This window comes from Canis aureus, chromosome 11, assembly GCF_053574225.1.
Source record: "Canis aureus isolate CA01 chromosome 11, VMU_Caureus_v.1.0, whole genome shotgun sequence".
NCBI lineage: Eukaryota > Metazoa > Chordata > Mammalia > Carnivora > Canidae > Canis > Canis aureus.
This window is the reverse complement of record NC_135621.1, coordinates 58,229,359-58,250,147: the sequence shown is the minus strand read 5'-3', so window position 1 is coordinate 58,250,147 and position 20,789 is coordinate 58,229,359. Positions and strand designations below refer to the sequence as shown.

The following is a 20,789-nucleotide window of genomic DNA, read 5'->3' as shown; positions in this document are numbered from 1 at the left end:
TTTTGTATATCACATGGGCAAAAGGCATATGATGGAGTCAAAAAGTACTGGACTGGAATTTGAGAAAATCAAATTCTGTTCCTAACTCTGGGCAAATCAGAATCTCTTTGATTTTCAGAGTCTCTCAAGTAAAGGGAGGCGGCGTAGGCCTCCCTCTATCAGCTGTCTCATAGGTTAAAGCATAATCTTCAATATTCTCAAAATTAAGACTAAGACATTAAGATGCTAAAACTGGTAAGAAGAGCATTGGAGATGTGTGTGTGTGTGTGTGTGTGTGTGTGTGTGTACATAATTTAATAGAAAAAGTAAAAGATTGTCAAGTTAGATACCAAACTGGTTAAGTGACAGGGCAATAAACTGTAATCTCTGTGCTTATCTACTCTAATAGACAGAAATTATTTGCATCTTCATGAGACAAAAATTTTCACATTAGCCCCTATACCTTTGGAGGTATAAAGTCAATAGAAAATTATTCTCAGGGCAGCCCGAGTGGCTCAGTGGTTTAGCGCCTGCCTTTGGCCCAGGGCGTGATCCTGGGGTCCCTGCATGGAGCCTGCTTCTCCCTCTGCCTGTGTCTCTGCCTCTCTCTCCCTCTCTCTGTGTCTCTCATGAATAAATAAATAAGTAAAATATTTAAAAAAAAGAAAATTATTCTCAGTCCTGCACTGACAGGAGGCCCACTAATCTTTTCTGCCCATTTTCAAATGTCATATAATTTTTCTGACAAATATTTATATATATATAGCATATATATGATCTTGGTTAGCATTTCTTCAGCACTTAGTACATGCTGGGCAATGTGGACACATATTTCCTCTTTAGATGCTCACCACAACCCTATGAAATAGGCACTTTTATTATCCCCATCTTGTAAAAGAGAGAAAATTGATGCTCAGAGTAGTTCATGGATCATCCCAAGGTCACACAGCTCATAAGCAGGGCTGGCAATCAGACTGAGGTCTTATTCTTAAATCTTTGTCTGAACTCTTGTTGTTATTATGTGAAGGGTTAAAAGGAATAATGAATGTGGAGGTGCTTTAAAGATTGTGAATGTGCAGGACACCTGGGTGGCTCAGTGGTTGAGTGTCTGCCCTCAGCTCAGGTTGTGATCCCGGGGTCTTGGGGTCGAGTCCGGCATGGGGCTCCCCACAAGAAGCCTGCTTCTCCCTCTGCCTATGTCTCTGCTTCTGTGTGTCTCATGAATAAATAAATAAAATCTTGAAAAAAAAAAGATCGTGAATGTGCCAGAAAAATGAAAAGTGTTATTGTTAAATCTAGATTCCTATTAAAGAATAAGGCAGTAAGAGTTACGCCGGCCTAGGGGGAGATGTGTTAATTATGGAAAAGGTCTATTGCCCTGGGAATGCCTCTGAGACTTTATCTTTCAATCTGTTCCCTTGAATTGAATAGGTTTTACTGAACTCGGCCTTTGCTTAACTCAGCCTCTGTTTTCCTTCCGCCTTTTATTTTTTGGAGTGGATTTCACTGAGACAGTTTCTTAGCCCATTTCTTATTACGTGCACGGAGAGGTGTCCACTCTGAAACCTTTCTTCACATCTCTTTGTGTTTTTCCTCAGCGTAGGAAACTGGAAAGAACACGGGTCTCAGACCTGGACAGGCCTGAGTCTGAACTTCAGCACCTTGATGAACTCGGAAGGAACTCCCTTCCTCCTCTTGGCCCCCCTCCCCACTCTGTCCTCGCCCATCTCTTCTTGTACCCTTCTTTCCCCTCATCTCCTGAACTTCTCCTCCCCTTCCCCTGAGTTCCTTCCTTTCTGACTTCCCCTCCTCTTTCATCTTCTCTTCCCTCTCAAGAGGTCCCAGAGAGCGGATGCTTCCTAAACCATGAGGTTGGTCCTCACCTTACTAATTTGCAGAACCTTTGGAATTTCACTGTAGCAGAACTACTGGAGCCTCTTTCTTTTCTTTCTTTCTCTTTCTTTCTTTCTTTCTTTCTTTCTTTCTTTCTTTCTTTCTTTCTTTCTTTCTTTCAGATTTTATTTATTTATTCACGAGAGACACAGAGAGAGAGGCAGAGACACAGGCAGAGGGAGAAGCAGGCTCCATGCAGGGAGCCCGACGTGGGACTCGATCCCAGGACTCCAGGATCACGCCCTGGGCCAAAGGCAGGTGCTAAACCTCTGAGCCACCCAGGGATCCCATGGAGCCTCTTTCTATTCCACCTCTCACTTTATTTACGAGGGAACTGAGAACAGAGAGGTTAAACCCAAACCCGCATGTCCTGACTCCCAGTCAGTGCTCCCCCTAACACATGGCTGAGCTGCCTCCGAGTCTGCCCTTTTAACACCGTGTTGGGATTCATCCCTGTCTTTGCTCGCTGTTCGTGGGGGGACTGGGAAAATGGGATGATGGATTACTGCTATAGTTTGCTCATAAAGAGAGATAAAGTCTTCTAACCCCTGAGACCAAAGAGAATTTGTCATAATGCATAAAACAGAAAAGTCAAGCTTCACCAGCACATGTGCAGCGTCCTCCTTAACTAGTCAGGGAAACACAGCAAACACAAATCGCAAGCTAACTCATCTGCGGTCACTTCCACAGAGAACCACAGTTTTTGCATTCAGTGTCTCTGGGAAAGGAACAAAATGGCGTCTGGCAGGAGATAAAGCTGGTGAGAAAGAGACCTAATGAACTTGGTGGAGGCGCCGGAGACCAAGACCACACCCATCATGTCTCCTGCAAGTTTCTCAGTGGAAAAATGAACCTTCTCCACCAGCAGGTATGCCTCCTGCCCAGCCCTCCTGCTCTCCTCACAGAGGGAGGGAGCTGAGATGGCGCTCACCTCAGGGAGGGGCTCCAGTTAGGATGGTAGGTAGCTCTGCCACCTGTAAGGCAGATCCTCTAGATTGACATGAGTCTACATTTAATCCCCTTGTGTTATGTCTGAACCTTTAATCGATGGCCTTTGGTCTCAGTCAGCTGCCCTTGGTGGAGGACCAGTATCCACACCGGGGCCAGAGCACAGGACAGGTGTTGTCCCTGAGGAGGGCAGCAGTAATTTGGGACCTTCTCTCAGGGTAAGATGCACAAATAGGCAATTCTACAGACACAGAAGGTAGATTAGTGGTTGCTGAAGGCCAGGAGCAATGGGGAGTTTCTTTTTCAAGTGATGAAAGTGGCCTGGAACTGAATACTGATGATGCATAACTGTATGAAAATGCTAAAAAGCATTGAATGGTACACTTCAAATGGATGAATTTTACAGCATGTGAATTGTATTTCAATTTTTAAAATTTGAGGGGAAAAAAAGGGGCAAAGGTGAATTTTGGACTAATGCTCAGGGCTGTCAAAGCCAGCAGCTGCTCTCCTGCCAAGTATCCTGCCTGCATATTGTAAATGTGGGTTTTAAAAAATATTTTATTTAAAAAAATATTTTATGTATTTATTTGAGAGAGAGAGAGCACAAGTGGGATGGAGGGCAGAGGGCCAGAGGAAGAGGGAGAAGCAGACTCCCCGCTGACCAGGGAGTCCAATGTGGGGCTCGATCCCAGGACCCTGAAATCATGACCTGAGCTGAAGGCAGATGCTTAACCACCTGAGCCACCAGACATCTCAATGTTTTTAAGTGTCTTATATACTTTTTCATAATTTTCATTCTTACAGTGGAATGATGGTCCACCGTGTATCATAATTCATAAAGAGATAATTCCAGTGCTGGTGATTTAAGAATGTTCCATGTTTTACTGTTATAGATGGCAAAGAAAGTAAAAAAACCTCCCTGCACTCTGCCACAAATCTTGATTTTCCACAAACTTACTCCTGGAATCTCTATTCTAGTGCTGGATGACGCATGGTCTCTATTTTAACCCTGTTCCTTGTTGCCTGTAGTTTCATCCTGTCCCCTTGGGTAAGCCTCATCATAAAAATCTAGCTCATCCGACTTCATCTGTGTTTTTATTGCTGGACCTATTGCACCATTTTGTGATGTATTTATTTACCTATCTGCTCTGCCAGACTGTGAGCCCCCTGAGGTCAGACACAGTGTCTTACTAATTTCTAATTCCCTGTTGCCTCTGCTTGGCAGGTGGAATGTGTAAAGTATATGTTAATTGAATTTAATTGAATTGCAAAGATTCTGAAGAACACTGCTGAGGGTGTCTCTTTGCTTCTGTTCAATTATTCTCCTTAGTGTTAATTGCAAAAACTGGAATCACTGTGGCTAAAAGGCACAAATGTGTCTCCTTACTTGCCACGATGTTTTCTCAAAGCGGGTCCTGATTTGCAGCACCCCCTGAGATGAACACCAATATCACCATCACCTTGCCAGCCCATCAATTTAAAAAACGCTAATTTAGTAGATGTCAAATAACATTTCTCATTCAAGGTTGCTTTGATTTACATTTCTCTGAGTACTACCAGGGCTGAACATTTCTCAGGTGTTTATTTACTATTTTTCTCTTGGGGGGAACTGCTTGTTTATATTTTTCATCCATTTATCTATTAGAGTAAAGAAATATAACTAATAAATTTGAAGAAGCTCCTTTTATATTTTATACATCACCCTATATGCTGTCACATATGATCTATATTTTTCATATGCTGTATTTTGTTTTCGTACATTTTTGCTGTATTTCATTGTACAGAAGCTTAAAATGTATATACATATTTACCTATCACTTTTTTTTATGATTCCTTATGAAGTTTCAGGGGAAAAAAGTTCTCTTTCATGAATCTGCTAAGTCTTTTATCAATGCTCTGTTCTTTTCGCATAATAAAAAAAATCAAGTCATTAACCTCGCTAAATTATATCAAATCTAAGCTATTTTTAATATTACTATCACTAATTTCTATGCCTCTTATCAAATATTCCTTGGGTCAGTTATGATTATGTGACTGCAAGTAACAAAAGTCCAAATAACAATGGTTTAAACAAATAGGGGTTTATTTTTCTCACTTTACAGAAAGTCTAGAGGTTGGCAGTTTTCCTGAAATGTAACTGTGGGATTTTATTTTAGAGAGGTGACTAAGTAATGACACTGGGAGATCCATGCCATTGAAAAAAAAAGAATTTACTACTTACATATGCTGATTGAAGAGGGCATGCATGCCATCCCGGACCACAGGAGAAGCAGGTTTTGGTCAGAAGCAGTAGCTAGAGAAAGCCTAGGCCAGAGCCTTTATTGGGGTTTCTGCAGGCAAGACAAACCAGGTCAGAGTAAACAATTAGAAACGACTAGTTTGAATAATCCTGCTGGGCTTCCAGCTATCAGGGCGGTCTCTCTAGTTGCCTGGTCCCTGGCCCTGAGATGATGTTGGACTGGAGAAACGTTGGCTCTGTGTGTGTGAGTTACATAAAGGGGGTGATTGGTTACTTCCCAAGTAAGTTGTTTATGGTCTTGAGATATTAGCTGGCCCCGAAAGGGTCATTCTCCCCCAGCCAGCAAGATGTTTAAGATGTCAGGACATCATCAGATACAGAAAAGTTTAAAAACAAACAAAACAAACCATGATTGACATAGTATCTTTTTTTTTTTTTTTGACATAGTAGCTTTTGTCATCATTTCAGTATCTCAGTGATTTGGGGCTGGAGACTCAAATTCTCTTGGCCTCTCCCTCATGCTTACCACCTCATGGTTCCAAGATGGCTGCTGAACCTCAAGCTATCCCTGTATTTAAAGAAGGGAGAATGTTGCATCCAAAGCAACAAGAAGGAAGGGCAATGGGAACCAAGCCAGTTTCTTTGATCAGGAAAACAAAAATTTTCTCAGAAACTTACTAATAGGGACACCTGGGTGGCTCAGTGCTTGAGCATCTGCCTTTGGCTCAGGGCATGATCCTGGGGTCCTGGGATCGAGTCCTGGATCAGGCTCCCTGCAGGGAGCCTGCTTCTCCCTCTGCCTGTGTCTCTGCCTCTCTCTCTGTGTTTCTCATGAATAAATAAATAAAATCTTTAAAAAAAAAGAAACTTACTAATAAACTTTCGCTTAGGTCTCATTAATCAGAACTGCACCCTATGGTCACATCTAGCTGAATATAACCCTGCTTTAATAGTAGAAGAAAACAAAAGGAGGAAAAGGTTGAAAGGGACCATTGAATCAACCAACTAGAAGTGTTTGCCACACTCCTTCCTTCTCTCCTCATGTTTAAAAAAACTATTTTGTAATAGATTAAAATATTTTAAATGTATACGCATGTGTGTATTTTATATATATATATACACATATATACATGTGTATGTAGTTATACTTCAATTTATTCTATACAAATGCTTCTATAAATTGTTAGGCCTTTTAAAGTCTCTTTATCTGGTTCCATTAATCTGTGATCTACCTAGCACATTAATCCTTATTCTATTATATAGGAGTTTTTAATGGCTGATACTGGTAGGAACCCCCATTAGCTTTCTTTTCTGTACTCCCTGTTGATGATATTATTTTTATGCATATATTTTAGAACAATTTTGTGGATTGAACATAATTATTAGGCTTTCAATCAAAATAGTATTAAGTCTATAAATTTAATTAAACTCAAATGCAATTCTACCGGTTGGTTCAGACATTTTAATGTTATTGTCTTTTTACCTTGGAATTGTCTCTATTTCTTATTTGAATCATCTTAACCATCTTTTAAATGTTCTAACAAAGCTTTGAAGTTTTCTTTTTAAATGTCACATTATGTAGTTCCTAATCATTTTAAGTTTGGAAATTTGTGAGTGTGATTGTGTGTGTGTGTGTGTGTGTGTGTGCGCTTATAAATTCGATCTTTTTATTCATTATGTTATCAGGCTGGTAATTAAGTGTATGTAGGAGTTGTCTTTTATGTTTGTCTTGAAAATCAAATTCCTCATTTAAATGAACTTGTCAGTTGTAGGTAAGGGATTTGCCTACTTGTTGATCAAATCTCATTTTCTGTGTCAGTTAGTTTGGGTTTGGTTATAAGTAACAGAAAACCCAAGCCAAGCTTTCCTAGACAAGAGAGGCTCACATCACCGAGGTTAGTTCAGCAGCTCTACCGGTAACAAAGGGTTTAATTTCTGTTTAGCTCTTCACTCTGCTGGGCGACATAGCCTTCCTAGTGAGGCTGCTGGTCCTTGTAGTGATCAAAGGGCCAACAGAAAGTCACACTTCCTAGGGCGCCTGGCTGGCTCAGTGGGTAGAACATGTGACTCTTGAACTTGGGGTCATGAGTTCAGAGATTCCTTAAAAATAAAATTGGGAATAGAGATTACTTAAAAATAAAATCTTTTTAAAAAAAGTTTATGCACTTCCTTATTCGTATCCATGAAAGAAATGACAGGATTTCTTTTCCAGACCTTCTTCCCACCCAAACCTCCCTTTTTTTCCACAGCTTTCTCAGTCTTACTGCAGCTGAGTCCTTGCTTACCCCTGAACCGATAACTGGGTAGAGGAATGAACTTATACTATTTGACTTGATTTGAGGGTGGTGAAATTGTTTCCCCTAAAGCATGTAGGCTTCATGTAGAAGTTATGACTATCCACCCCCCCAATCCCCAGTCAATTCCAATCTCTACTGCCAATTTAAGGTAGTTACCAAGATTTGAACAGTGGAGATCAAGGAGGGAACCATAACGCCTGCTATAGTTTAGATGTCAGTTTTTCCAGGACACCTGCCTTGCTGCCCTAAGTCCAAGTCCCAAATCTCTCTTATGTACTCTTTTAACCACAGTAGACCTGCCTGTTTACTTATGGGACCAGAAAAATGACAATGTACTTATCATCCCTGGCCATCTTATATGGAAGATATATCTTGCTAATGGGAGAACTTTGTTGGACACCTGAAATGTAAGATTTAAGAAATTTCCATAAGGAAGAAAGATCCATAGAGCAACTTCCAGGGCAGGCTCTGTGCCAGGGACCTATGCCTAGACTGGGAGACTGGGGGGAGGAATAGGGTGGTGGGGTAAGGAGGTTAAGGGTTGTTGTAGTATGAGGACAAAGATGCTTATGGGGAATTTCAGAGAGAAATTCTATGCATTGTGAAATGTAAACTACTTCTCCTATACATTCCTCAGTAAAACATCCTTCATCGTGGCCTAGTACAGTGAATTTATTTTAGGAACATGAAGAGAAGGGCAGGGGTTTGCTTTCAAAATGGCAGGGCAAGAATGGGATCAAGCCTCAGGATATTGTGATATTGGGTTTCACTTGTCTGTCCTCCTCCCTAGACTCCAAGTTCTGTGAGGGCAAAGACCAGGTCTTTCTTGTTTACCTCTCTGCCTGGCTCAGTGCCTAGGACATGGGAGTTTAGTAAGCATTTGTGAAAGAATGGACGAATGAATGAATGAAGAAACAAACTTGGTAAAATTAGAGAAACATTAGTCAAATCCCAAGTCTGCCACTTTCTCATCTTTGGAATGGGCAATATAATAATCACCTTTGGAGCCTTATCGTGAGATTTAAGTCTAATAAATGGTAAACAAATTATAATTATTAACTCTTCCTAAATTATACCAGCAAAGCTACAAATTCTGATAACAACAAACACTAACATTTATTGAACATTTTTTTTTTTTTTTTTTTTATGATAGGCACACAGTGAGAGAGAGAGGCAGACACACAGGCAGAGGGAGAAGCAGGCTCCATGCACCGGGAGCCTGACGTGGGATTCGATCCCGGATCTCCAGGATCGCACCCTGGGCCAAAGGCAGGCGATAAACCGCTGCGCCACCCAGGGATCCCTGAACATATTCTTTGAGCAAGAACTTTTGGTAGGCTCTTCATATTCCTTACTTTATTTTTTTAAATATTTATTTATGTATTTATTTATTTATTTTTTCATATGCCTTACTTTAATCTCATTCCTCCCAACCAGCCTTTTCCTCCAGGACATTCCACACACACAGCTCCAACAACACCTCTAGTCACTCACAGGCACCAAAATCTAGGTAGGGAAAGAAGGAATGCTTTGCTGATCTGTTATTTGCTACTTCACTCTGGAGATGCACAGCTTAGTTGCTCTAACAAGATTGGATAAAATGTAAGTGACTATTTTTAATGGTGAAATGCGATAGATTCCTGGTTGTTGTAGCAATGAAGACCACGTGACCTTAAAGGCAGGCAGAGGCTGAGCCTGTGGTCACCAGTGATAGGAAATGTCGAGAGTGGATTTGTGAGCACCCGGAATCAGTGAGCTTTGTTTTCTCACAAGGTCCATTCCCGGAACAGTTGAAAATGCCAAGGGCTAAATTCAGATTTCTAGAAGATACTCAAAGATTGCCCAGCAAGGAGAAAAGATAAAGGGACATTGTTATGGTTCATATAAGTCCTCTGGGCATTTTAACATTTTGGGATGTTAGTTTTCTTATTTCTAGAATAGGAATAACAAATCTGATTCTTCGTCTCTTATAGGAGTATTTGGGTGTTTAATAAAATGATGTTTGGAATTTCTCTATGGAAAAATGTTACAGAGATAAAAATTATTTCAATAACTAAATATATATATATGAACTCCATATATACTATGAAAAGTTGAAGGAGAGGTAATACAGACTCATTTAAGATTAATTTCTCCATGCGTTTCAGGTCGGTGCTATGCACTGAAATCTGAAAAATACATTTACAACTCTACATGTATATATAATATGAATAAAAGTACTCTTATAGTTATGGATGTTCTTAGAGGCAGAATCATGTACTTGTTGCTGTTCTTAACTCCTTAGATTTCTGTCTTTTCAGAAAATATCAAGTGATCACTTTGACAATATTGTGTAACACTTATCATATGAAGTTGCCACTTGCTTTGTAAGTTAAAGGGACTGCTCAAAACTTAAAGCAGCTGGCAAAGAAATAAGGTAACGAGAAAAGCTGACTTCAAGAATTTCAAATCTTCTAGACTAAAATAAATCCATTGTGTGGGAAAAGTGTTTTCATCAAAGCAGTAGAAGATTTTAATCAAGAGTGATAATGATGGTCCTAATGATTGCTCTTAAGTTTTGGTAGTTAAAAGGAACAAGCTTCAGTTATCTGAAATAGATCCCCTGACATGGGATGTTCAATCTCTCCCTGTGAGTTCTTCTGTCACTAATTCTAAGGGATGCAGCATGGGGAGACCTGTGTTCTGCTCCTAATTTAGTGGGTGTGGGTGATCTGGAGAAAGTCACCTTATCTTGCTGCATGTTTTCCTACCTGTCAGTGAAGAGAATGGAGTAATTAATCTCTACAGTCTTTTCAGCTCTATGATGTTGTGACTACTTCCAATCATTTCCAGAAAACTTACTGCTTATCTTTCTAACAGTGCTAAACAATAGCCTGAAATGAGAGCCTAAAATTAAGTGGGGCCCATGAGGGTCACTGTAATAGCTACATTAGAGTGATCACACTGCACCAGACCCCATGCCTCAACCTTCGAGTTTGCTATCCATCCTCAGAATGACCTCAGGAATACCTGGCCGTGCATCTCAAACAAGGAATTTAACAACTTGTGGAACTTCTGTTACTAGCTGGTGGGTCCTTACCTACGTAATGACAGATCTAAAGCCTGTCAATACCATTTTGGAGTAGTGCAGGGAGAGAGGGTGGCTGGGATTGCTCTACGTGGTGCCTCTCCACCTGAGGTATTTAAGTAGGTGTTCACCAAGCACCAGAGCAGATCAATTCTTTGTCTTCATCTTCCTAGACATTTTGGTAGCATTTGACGTGGTTAATTGAAGCAGTTCTTTTTTTAAAAAAATATTTTATTTATTTATTTATTTGAGAGAGAGAGCAAGAGCCAGAACACAAGCTGGGGGAGAGGCAGAGGAAGAAGCAGGCTTCTTCTTCTTCCTGCTGAGCAGGGAGCCTGATGTGGGGCTTGAGCCCAGGCCCCTGGGATCATGACCTGAGCCAAAGGCAGATGGTCAAGTGACTGAGCCACCCAGGTGCCCCGACTGAAACAGTTCTTGAAACAATTGCCTCATATGGCTTCCATGACCCTGAACCCACCTGGTCCTTTGGCACCTCTCCAGCACGCTCTCTTGGTGACCTTTGTAGGATCCTCCTCATCTTCCCAGGCTCCACTTGTTGAAGGGCCTCTTCTCTTCTCCATCTGCACTCATTTGCTGGTGATCTCATCCAGCTTGTGGCTTTAAATAGTACCTATACGCTGATGATTCTAAAATTAAACCTCCATCCGGATCTCTGCTCTGAACTCCAAACAAATATATTCAGCTGCCAACTCAACATTTTCACTTGGATACCTGATCTCAAACTTAAGAGACCTGAACTTTTGATTTTCTCCTCCAAACCCACCCCTCCCACCATGTTCCATGCAGTAAAAGGCACTAGGACAGGGCACCTGGGTGGCTCAATGATTGAGCATCTGCCTTTGGCTCAGGTCGTGATCCCGGGGTCCTGGGATCAAGTTCCGCATTGGGCTCCCCATAGGGAGCCTACTTCTCCCTCTGCCTGTGTCTCTGTCTCTCTCTGTGACTCTCATGAATAAATAAAATCTTTAAAAAAATAGGCACTAAGATGTCCCTAGCTGAGAAACTAGGAGTCATCCTGGATTCCTCCTTTTCTCTGCATGCCACCTTTAATCCATCAGCAAATCCTGTTAGCTGTAGCCTGGGAAGTCATCCAGAAGCTGAAGGCTGTTCACTGGCTCCATCACCTCCTCTTATTCCACACGCCCAACACCTCTGCCCGAGACTATTGCAATAACCTTTGATGGGTCTCCTAGCTTTCACTTTTGCCATCAATCTATTCTCCAAACGGCAACTTGTGATTCCTTTAAAATGCCCATCATTGCAAATCCAGGTACCTCCCTTGTATTGGCAACACAATCCCAGATTCTTAGCTTGGCCTGTGAGAGCCTGTGGGATCCAGCTTCCAGCTTTCTCTGAAACCACATCTCTTGCCCCTACTCCCTCATTTACTCCAGCCACACTGGATTATTCTTTTTTTTCCAACACATCCAGTAGGCTCAGGTCTTAGGACCTCTCTACTTTCTCTTCTCTCTGTCAGGCAAAGCTTTCCCCAGAGATTGGAATGTTTCACCTCCTTACTTCATCCAGGTTCTGCTCAAATGGCACCTTATCAGACATGTCTCTTCTGACCTGCTCTATGAGAAAGAGGTTCCCCCTTCTCCCAGACACTTTCAATGTCTGAGCCCCCCCTTTTATTTCTTTGTAACTGTTAACTGTCTTCTCTGTTAGGGGCTTTTTTCTGTTGCATTTAATGCTGCATCCCTTTGGTTACAACATTGAGTCCATAACAGGTGCTCAATAAGTATTTGTGAAATGAATGAGTACATAAACACTATAACAACAAAGGCAAGTTTTATGATGTGAATAGATAATCCAATAGAGGAGTAACAGTAACAGTAAGAAAACATGTTGGCAGCAATCAAAGACACAATCTGTTTCTCTGACTTCTAAAGTTCTGGACTTTCTCCTGCCCTGCTTCAATTGCTCCTAGAGAAGCCCTCACTTCCTGTCTGCTCCACTGGCATGCTGTTCCTTGCTCTGCTCTGATCTCAGGGAACTCCCGAGGCCTTGGCTGTATAACCATCCCTCCACCTCCATCTTCCCATTTTAGGTTTTCCATGTTCTGATGAACCCATATGGACCTTTTTCTTTACTTGCACACCCGTGCCATCACTATCAAAGTTCAAGTCATTAATAAAATATCAGAATTATTATATAACCATTATCAAGGCAGTACATATTCAATTTATAATTAGAAAAAAATGAGGTAGAAAATAAATCAGACAAAACCTCTTGCACACATTCTTCAGAGATACCCTTCAAAAGACTATTAGCATTTTGGTTTAACTTAGGTCTGGGTAAGAAGCTACCTTGCCCAAGCTATGGTCATGTAGGATCCTCCCTGGCTGATTTAGACCTGTGGTCTCCTTGCCAAAAAGAAGGAAAATAATGGAAATTAAATATAATGTAGAATGTAGCATTTTATGAGTTGGTGAATCAGCAAAAAAAAAAAACAAAAACAAAAAACAGAACAAAACAAAAAACACATCTAAATAATGGTAGTACCATTCTGGTGATGTTGTTGTTAAACTTACAAATGTATACATATACAAATGTGTGTGTGTGTATATATATACATATATGTACATACATGCATATATATAATTAGAAGAATTTTAAACTGCAACAGTCATTCTGACTATATGAGAAATTGACAATATCTTATAAGTGATAAAAATATAGCTTTTTTGAGGTATATTTGACATATTATATTCATTTCAGGTATAAAGCATAATGATTTGATATTTGTATATATTGTAAAATGACCACCACAGGAAGCCTAGTTAACATCTATCATTATACATAGTTTAAACATTTTTTTCTTGTGATGAGAACTTTTAAGATCCATTCTCTTAGCAATTTTCAAATGTGCAATACTTTATTATAAACCATAGTCACCATGGTTTACATTATATTCCTATGAATTCAGGAGTTATTTTGTACTTAAAATAATCTAATAGCAGAAAAACTTACACTGGAAGATGTTATTAGTATATCTGATTTAGCCAAAATATAATAATCTATTTTAACCAAAAAAAAAAAAAAAAAAGGAAAAATCATCTGAGTTCAATAATGAGGAAATGGTTGTCATATCTTTCTTTTTTAAGATTTTATTTTTATTTATTCCTGAGAGACACAGAGAGAGAGAGGCAGAGACACAGGCAGAGGGAGAGGCAGGCTCCATTCCATGCAGGGAGCCTGACGTGGGACTCGATCCCAGGTCTCCAGGATCACACCCTCGGCTGAAGGCGGTGCTAAACTGCTGAGCCACCGGTCTGCCCTAAGTTGTGATATATCTTAAGGAAAAAACTTTCCATTCACAATTATAATTATAAACAATAAATAGGAAAATGTTTACAGCATAGTATTAAATGGAAAAATACGATGCTTTAAACAGGTAAAAACATTTAAGAATGTGGACTATGAACAAACAGGGAGTGGAAGACAATACACAAAAAACAAATCTTCATAACAGGGGGATGGGATTATGGGTGATTTTTTTTTTCTTTTCTCAAAGTACTATTTGAATATATTGACTGCTATTATTTTGATATTTTTTTGTTTTATTATAAAAATATGCAATTGCCGATCTCTAAGAGTTTATGACTTTGTGTCAGATGTTTGTAACCTACTCAGTAGCTCTTCTCAGGCCCCTGTCTCTTTGCCCATCTCCTACATAAAAGGTTGAAAATGCCCTATTTGGACTTCCCAGCCCACTTCACAGCCAGTGCTTGTCATGACCCACTCCTGGCCAATGAGATCCAAAGGAAAGCCTGGTGGACTACAGCTGCAAAAAAGTTTCCTCCCTTATAATGTCAGGCCCATTAAGAAGACCAGAAGACCCTTTTTGCCTTTGTCCTTTTGCTCCACCTTTTCGCTTCTGAAGACTGATTCTGGAAGGTGTGGTAACCATCTTGAAATATCACCAACTCTTTGTGGAGGGCAGGATAGAATGACAGAAGGACCCTTGGTACTAGACAATACCACCAAGTTACTGAACAAACTCAACAGGCTGCCTCAATACTTCCTAATAACTAAGCAATAAATGTCCTCGTGGTTTGAACCACTATTAGGTTTTCTATTACTTGAAGTTCAGTGCATTCTAACCAAGACAGCCAGACAAAAATAAGACTCACTGGCACTCAGAGCTATCTAGGTATATGGAAACCACAAAATGACAGGAAACATCACAATAAACATGCAGATTAATTTAAAAGAATGTTACACTCTTATAGATGGAAGCAAAAAAACCAAGAACCCCAATACATACTTATTTGTTGCGAATTCCCTGGATCTGTTAATGTTTCTTGGTAGAAAAAAACATTATATTTATTATATTTATTTTTATTAAAATAAAACAAGCATCCAGATACCTTTTTTGGCTTTAATCTTTTTCAAGTGTGTATCTCTCAGGAAGCAACCTTTTAGGGAATGATACGATGGCGGTTTTCCTCCCTCCCTACATCCTTTGACCCCTTTTATTATTATAGAATCCTACTAAATTATGTAAGATGGAGCTCCCTGGGATTTGATGATCCACTGCCTGGTGGGGGTGGGGGAAGAATGTGATTTCTTTATTGATCTAGTATGGGGAGTCTCTTCAACTTGGGCTTTGTGTCTACTCGATACAAATCTGTTTTTGAAGATGATAACGAGCAATTGAGTTTGCTGAAAAAGAAGTTGATTGACTAAAGCTGGAGAAGTTGGTGATGAAATAGCTTTGTATAAACAGACTTTAGAAATAGAATTCTAATGTATCCTATTTTTTCTTTTTTCTTTTCTTTTCTTTTCTTTTCTTTTCTTTTTTCTAAATGGCAGATGACCCTTATATTAAACAAAAAGCCAGGAGAATGGACCCCGTGATTATTGTCAGTGAGGTGGTAAATCCTTGGCTTGGTATGGACAGTGAAAGTGGAATTTAAATAGCACATAAGTGATAAAAGTGAAGACACTGGCTCTGCCCCACAGTGCTCTTAAATGATGATAGGGTGAGGGTGAAGTAGCCACATCATGTTTCATCCCTGTGGTCACTGGTGTTGGTTTGGAAACTCCAGTTGGCTGAGATTAGTGCAGGGAGAGAAAAGGAGCCTCCATCCTTTATTTCTGCATGATATTCCCTCCTGAAGCTGCATCAGGAGAGAGTGATACCCTCAGTTCAGATGGTAGTTATCTGCAAGTAGCAGAAAACCCATCTTAAAGTGTCTTATACAGATGTCTTTCCTTTCTCTTTTTTGTTTTTCCACATAACAAGAAACCCAGAAGTAAGCTGATGCTCATTTAACTCAGTTGATCAGTAGTAGCACCAGGAACCTAGTCTCTTTCTACATATTAGCTGCAGCATCCTTAAGGTGCTGGTCTTCACCTTCATCATTGACTCCTAATGATGGCAGGATGGCTATACTCCATTACTTGAATCCAAGGCAAGAAGAAGGGAATGGGGCAGGAGGATACTACTAGCAATATATGTATACATATACAGACAGACAGACACACACACATATATATTTAAAATCTGGAAAGTAAAATATTTCACAGAAAAATTTCGAAGATTCCTGTTTATGTGCCATTGGTCCAAATTGTGTCACATGGCCATCCCTTGATGCAAGGAGGCTGGGGGAAAAACAGCTTGTCACATTGCCTGCCTGAGCAATATTGGGATTCTGTTAGTACGATGCTGTCATAAAAATATAGAAAGAATAGAAACATTCTCTCCTGTTTTGCTAAAGATCATTAGTCCACTTTGGGCTCTTCAAGGGCTCCAGAAGTCATAGTGGAAACTTGTAGGAGACAGCAGCAGAGCTCAGGAAGGGATGCCCCTGAGAAAAACAACCTGGCCTCTCTCCTCATCCTTTACTCTCTTCTCCCCTGAAAGGAACAGTGACGTCTCTGATGGGGGATGTTAGGGGAGGGAACTGAGCATACTCTCATCATTCCTTTCCTCCCTCCTCTCCTTTGGGATTTCCTGATTCATCTATCTGTTTCTGATCATGCAGGAAACTTAGTGGACAGTCCTTGACCCCATGGGTGAGGACTGAGATTGTCCAGCTGTGCCTGTGACCGGGAGCAATGTGGAATAAGCCTATTGTTGCACAACTGGCTAGTCCTCTAATTTAGCATTTCTCAGTAAGAAAGCCAATAATTTTCATTTTCACTTATCTGACACCTGTGTCTAGCAGTTAATTATTATTGAACTCAAATGGGTGAAAGAGAGGTTGTATGTATGAACACCCTAATACTCTTCCATGCACGAGCCTCTGTATCCTCAGACTAGTATGGCCCCGGGACGAAGCTCTAATAGTCCACTGATACGCCTGAATATGGAAGATACCATCAAAAGATGTAGTCTCCTTTATGTGAGTAATGTTTAGCTTCCATTTCTATGGCCTTTTTCTTTTCTTGCCAGGATCATGTAGTTGAACACTTTTAGGCTCAGCTGGAATATTAGTCTATTTGCTTAAACTTATACAAAGTGAATCCAACATAAAGTAGCTGAGGTTTAAAGATGATTAAGGCAGTAAGACCGCCCCCAAATTACTTCAAGGATGGATGTTTAGTTGACAAAAAATAAGTCTTCATTCTTGGATTGAGTGAAAAACAAACTACAGAGGAAAGAAAACAGATTTCTGAAAATATCCTTTCTGTCCCCTCATGAAAAGAACATTGGCAATTCTTCATTGTAGAACAGCTGTGTTTGGAAACTGTTCTTCTTCATCTAGGTTTGGGGTTACTTAAGATCCTGTACAAGTCATGACCTGTATATCTGAGTCTGATCCAAAAGAAACTCATGTTAAAACAAAAAAAAAAAAAAAAAAAAAAAAAGGAAAGAAGAAAGAAAAAAGGAATTATATTCAGGAAAGTTCAGCCATGAGAACAATACTGAGAATTTCCTAAAGTGTTTTCCAGATCTCACCAGCTCTCTATGCATAAATATGCATGTAACCAAAATGTAGTTTTGTGGCTTCTGGGCAACTCTCATAATTTAAAGCATATCCTTAAAAATCAACAGACCCACCCATGTAGAAGAGTTAAATAAATTCTCACTGCTTGGCTGCTCAGCAGGCTTACTATTTTCCCTGAAAAGACCTCTTTACAGGATATGCTAGTCCTGTAATGTGGTAGGGAAGCTGATTGGGCAGACCAGAGGGCCTCAGGGTGCCCTGGACCACCTGGTTCTGAGGAAAGACTGGCAGTAGGGCATTCCCAAAGGTGGAGTTTGTACCCTGGCCACTTAGTGCTCCATTAACCCATCCTGGTGTTGTTCGTGTATGAGAACCTAAAGCAACATTGCTGAAAACAAAACAAAACAAAACAAAACACAAAACACTTAAACTGCTCCAAGCATTAGGATGGAAGTTGATTGCACAGAAGGTTGCTGGTTTGAGTTCCAGATGTTTGACCCAAATAGACATGTTTAAATGTAATTGCAGGTTTCCCACCCAGGTGAGGCTCATGGACGGGTAACCTTGACCTGACCAGGTATATCCTAAATCCCTTTTACCTTTACTTGCAAAAATGTACCCAACCAAACAAAATGGGTGTATCCACAAAGACTTTACCAGAGAAGCACACTCACTAGGGGTGGCACAATAACAAGGGATTGATTTTTAGGGATTTGACCTTCTGCGATGTAGGAGCTAGTTGAACAGTCTCTGTGAAGTAGGAGAAACTACTTCACAACTCACTAACTCACTCAAAGTTAGCAGGCAGGCAGTTGGGAAGAAGTGATGGGCGTGAAGTAGGGGAAGCATAGACAAATTGGAACATGTGAGAAGGAGGCAGAATTTGTAAGGATGGCTGGACCTCAAATGGCTTTCTTGGCTACCTTCAAGGCGCCAAGACTATAGCCCCACGCCAGTCCAGCCAGAGGAGCTCTGGATCTCTACGCACAGTGTGAGTGGCAAGAGCACCCTTGGCCAGTACCAACCTTCTAAGCACAAAACAAAAATGGTTACTTCATTTCTGCCTCCTGAACCTCAGACAAAACTTTACTCAAGCCCATGGGCCAAGGAGGAGGACTCTGGGAAACACAGTCCCAGCTTAGCTAAATTGACAGGATCCACATCCACCCCAGAGAAGAAGAAGGCAGCTGGGGAGGCTGTAGGAACACTAGTATCTTGATTATGTTTCGGGACGGAAAACTGAATGTGCTTTACAATCAAGTAGCCAGGTCAACTGAGGGCAGGAAAGTGGGACATTTTCACTTTACATGACAAAAGGAATCTGAGATGGAGCATAGAGAAGCTAAAAGCTCAGCATAAATTATTCAAAATATAAAAAGATACAGAGAAAATGAATAGACACCTTGAATAGAAACAAAGTGTGAAAGGCATACAAACTGCCCTGGGGAAGGGAGATCCTTGAAAGGGCTCTAGCAGCAACAGCAGTAAGAGCACCAGCTCAAAGGACAGCTAGGTCTTCGCTGACATCCATCTGAATGAGCAGGGGTGCGCTGGGGAGTAAATCAGGGGATTTCCGTGCTTACAAGAATCCCTATAAAGGAAAGAGATCCAGTTCTCCCTGTCAATTCTCAACATCTCTAGACAAGGTATCTCTGCTAACTCATCCAAAGGATGAAGTGAGGTAATGTACCCTAATCCATGGCCTGCCGGTATCGTCACATCTTTCAGAGTTTGGGGGTCCCAAAGGTGGATTTCTGATTGGGTTCCTGGAATTCTTAATACACAAGTTTGAACACTCTCTCATACTGTCTCCTCACTTTCTCTTACATTTTTCAACCCGCATAATTTTCTCTAAGGGGAAACTGAAGTTGAGTCATAAGCAGATGGGGAGTAGGAACCAGCCACTTACTTCTGCAAACAGACATGGCAGCCTTTAAAACCATCACTGTGATAACTGCTGATGACAGACATTCTGAAATGTTTCAGAGACATTTGGAAGATGTGATTTAGCCAGAGAGGCTTATGTTATTTGGAACTGTCACTTTTTTCTGTATATCATTAGGCTGTGCATCCTGCTAATTGCATATATACAATTACCCTCAAGTGCACTTATCCTTGACCTGCCCACATTATAAATATTTTAGATCTATGTGATTCTAGTCTGACAAGATGATTGTGATTCATCCTTTCCTCCCTGGGTTGCAAACCAGGTTGCTCTTTACAACTGGAATAGAAAGCCGGGACTCATTATGTTTTGGTTTTTATGATAATATTTTAAGGGGAGAAGAATTTTAATAGGCATGAATGACATAAAATGTATATAATGACTCTACGGGTTTTTTTTTTTTTTAAGATCTTATTTTTAAGTGATTTCTATACCCAACGTGGGGCTTGAACTCATGACCCCAAGATCAAGAGTCACATGCTCCACCAACTGAGCCAGTCAGAAGCCCCATGACTATATATTTGAAGATTTTATTTATTTATTTGAGGGAGAGAGTGAGTGAGTGAACAAGAGTGTGTGTGCATCCACAGGGAGGGGGAGGGGGAGAGGGAGAGAGAATCTCCAGGAGACTCTGCTCTGAGCACGGAGCCCAACAAGGGGCTTGATCTCACGACTGTGAGATCATGACTTGAGCTGAAACCAAGAGTCATTTAACTGACTGAGCCACCCAGGCCCCCTGAGTGTAGATTTGAAAGGGAAATTAATGCCATGAAAATTTAAACTAAAAGGGGAAAAAATAAAATAAATACATTATTTTACTGGTAAAAAGATAGGCATCTTGTTGACCCACTAAAGAAACAAAATCTCTTCATGGATGTCCCACATTAACCTCAGAATATTGCTTTCCAGTGTTTGACGGAAACTAGGCCTCTACACTTACAAGATGTAAGTGCAATTTATATTGACTCTTTCAGTTCTTTAACTTCTGACTCATCGGAACTGGAAACATCTCCAGAGCACAGAACACATACCGACAACTGAACATCTCAGCAACATAAAAAAGTATTGCGATAACATTAATACATTATTTCTAGTACTTACCCAAAGTGTTCCATGAATTTTCAAGATCTGTATAGTTCAAATCAATTTCTATCCAGAGATCTACATGGTGACCCTTCAAAGGTTTGAAAGTTTTGACACTAAAGACAGAATTGTAATAAGAGCCTGTAGTGAAGCCTTAGTGGCTTAAGGCTCTAAACTGACAGGGATTAAGATATGACCAAGTTCCATCTGAAATGGATGGTCCCTGACAAGCTCCAAAGAGCCAAGTACACCTGCCATTTGGTATGAATGATGCTGTCTTTGGAGACAGCTTCCTTTTAGGGGTCGAGTGCTCACGGTTCTCTTGGTATGGAGGAGCCAAGACACTGGTCAGCCTCAGAATCACTACCCAACGCCTTCCTAAGAGCAAGCAGGACAGCTTATGGCTGTAGACAATGGG

At 40.5% G+C, this 20,789-nt stretch overlaps 1 long non-coding RNA gene across 4 annotated transcripts in view; it reads left to right on the top strand.

Annotated features, from left to right (window-relative positions):
• Positions 1-1,505: 1,505 nt before the first annotated feature.
• The window catches only part of LOC144324145 (uncharacterized), a 36,800-nt gene continuing 17,516 nt past the window's right edge, over positions 1,506-20,789 (top strand). For all 4 annotated transcript variants that reach the window (XR_013389559.1, XR_013389558.1, XR_013389556.1 and 1 more), the window contains exons 1-2: positions 1,506-2,126; positions 2,563-2,740. This is a non-coding gene — a long non-coding RNA (uncharacterized LOC144324145). The remainder of the gene's footprint in view (positions 2,127-2,562; positions 2,741-20,789) is intronic.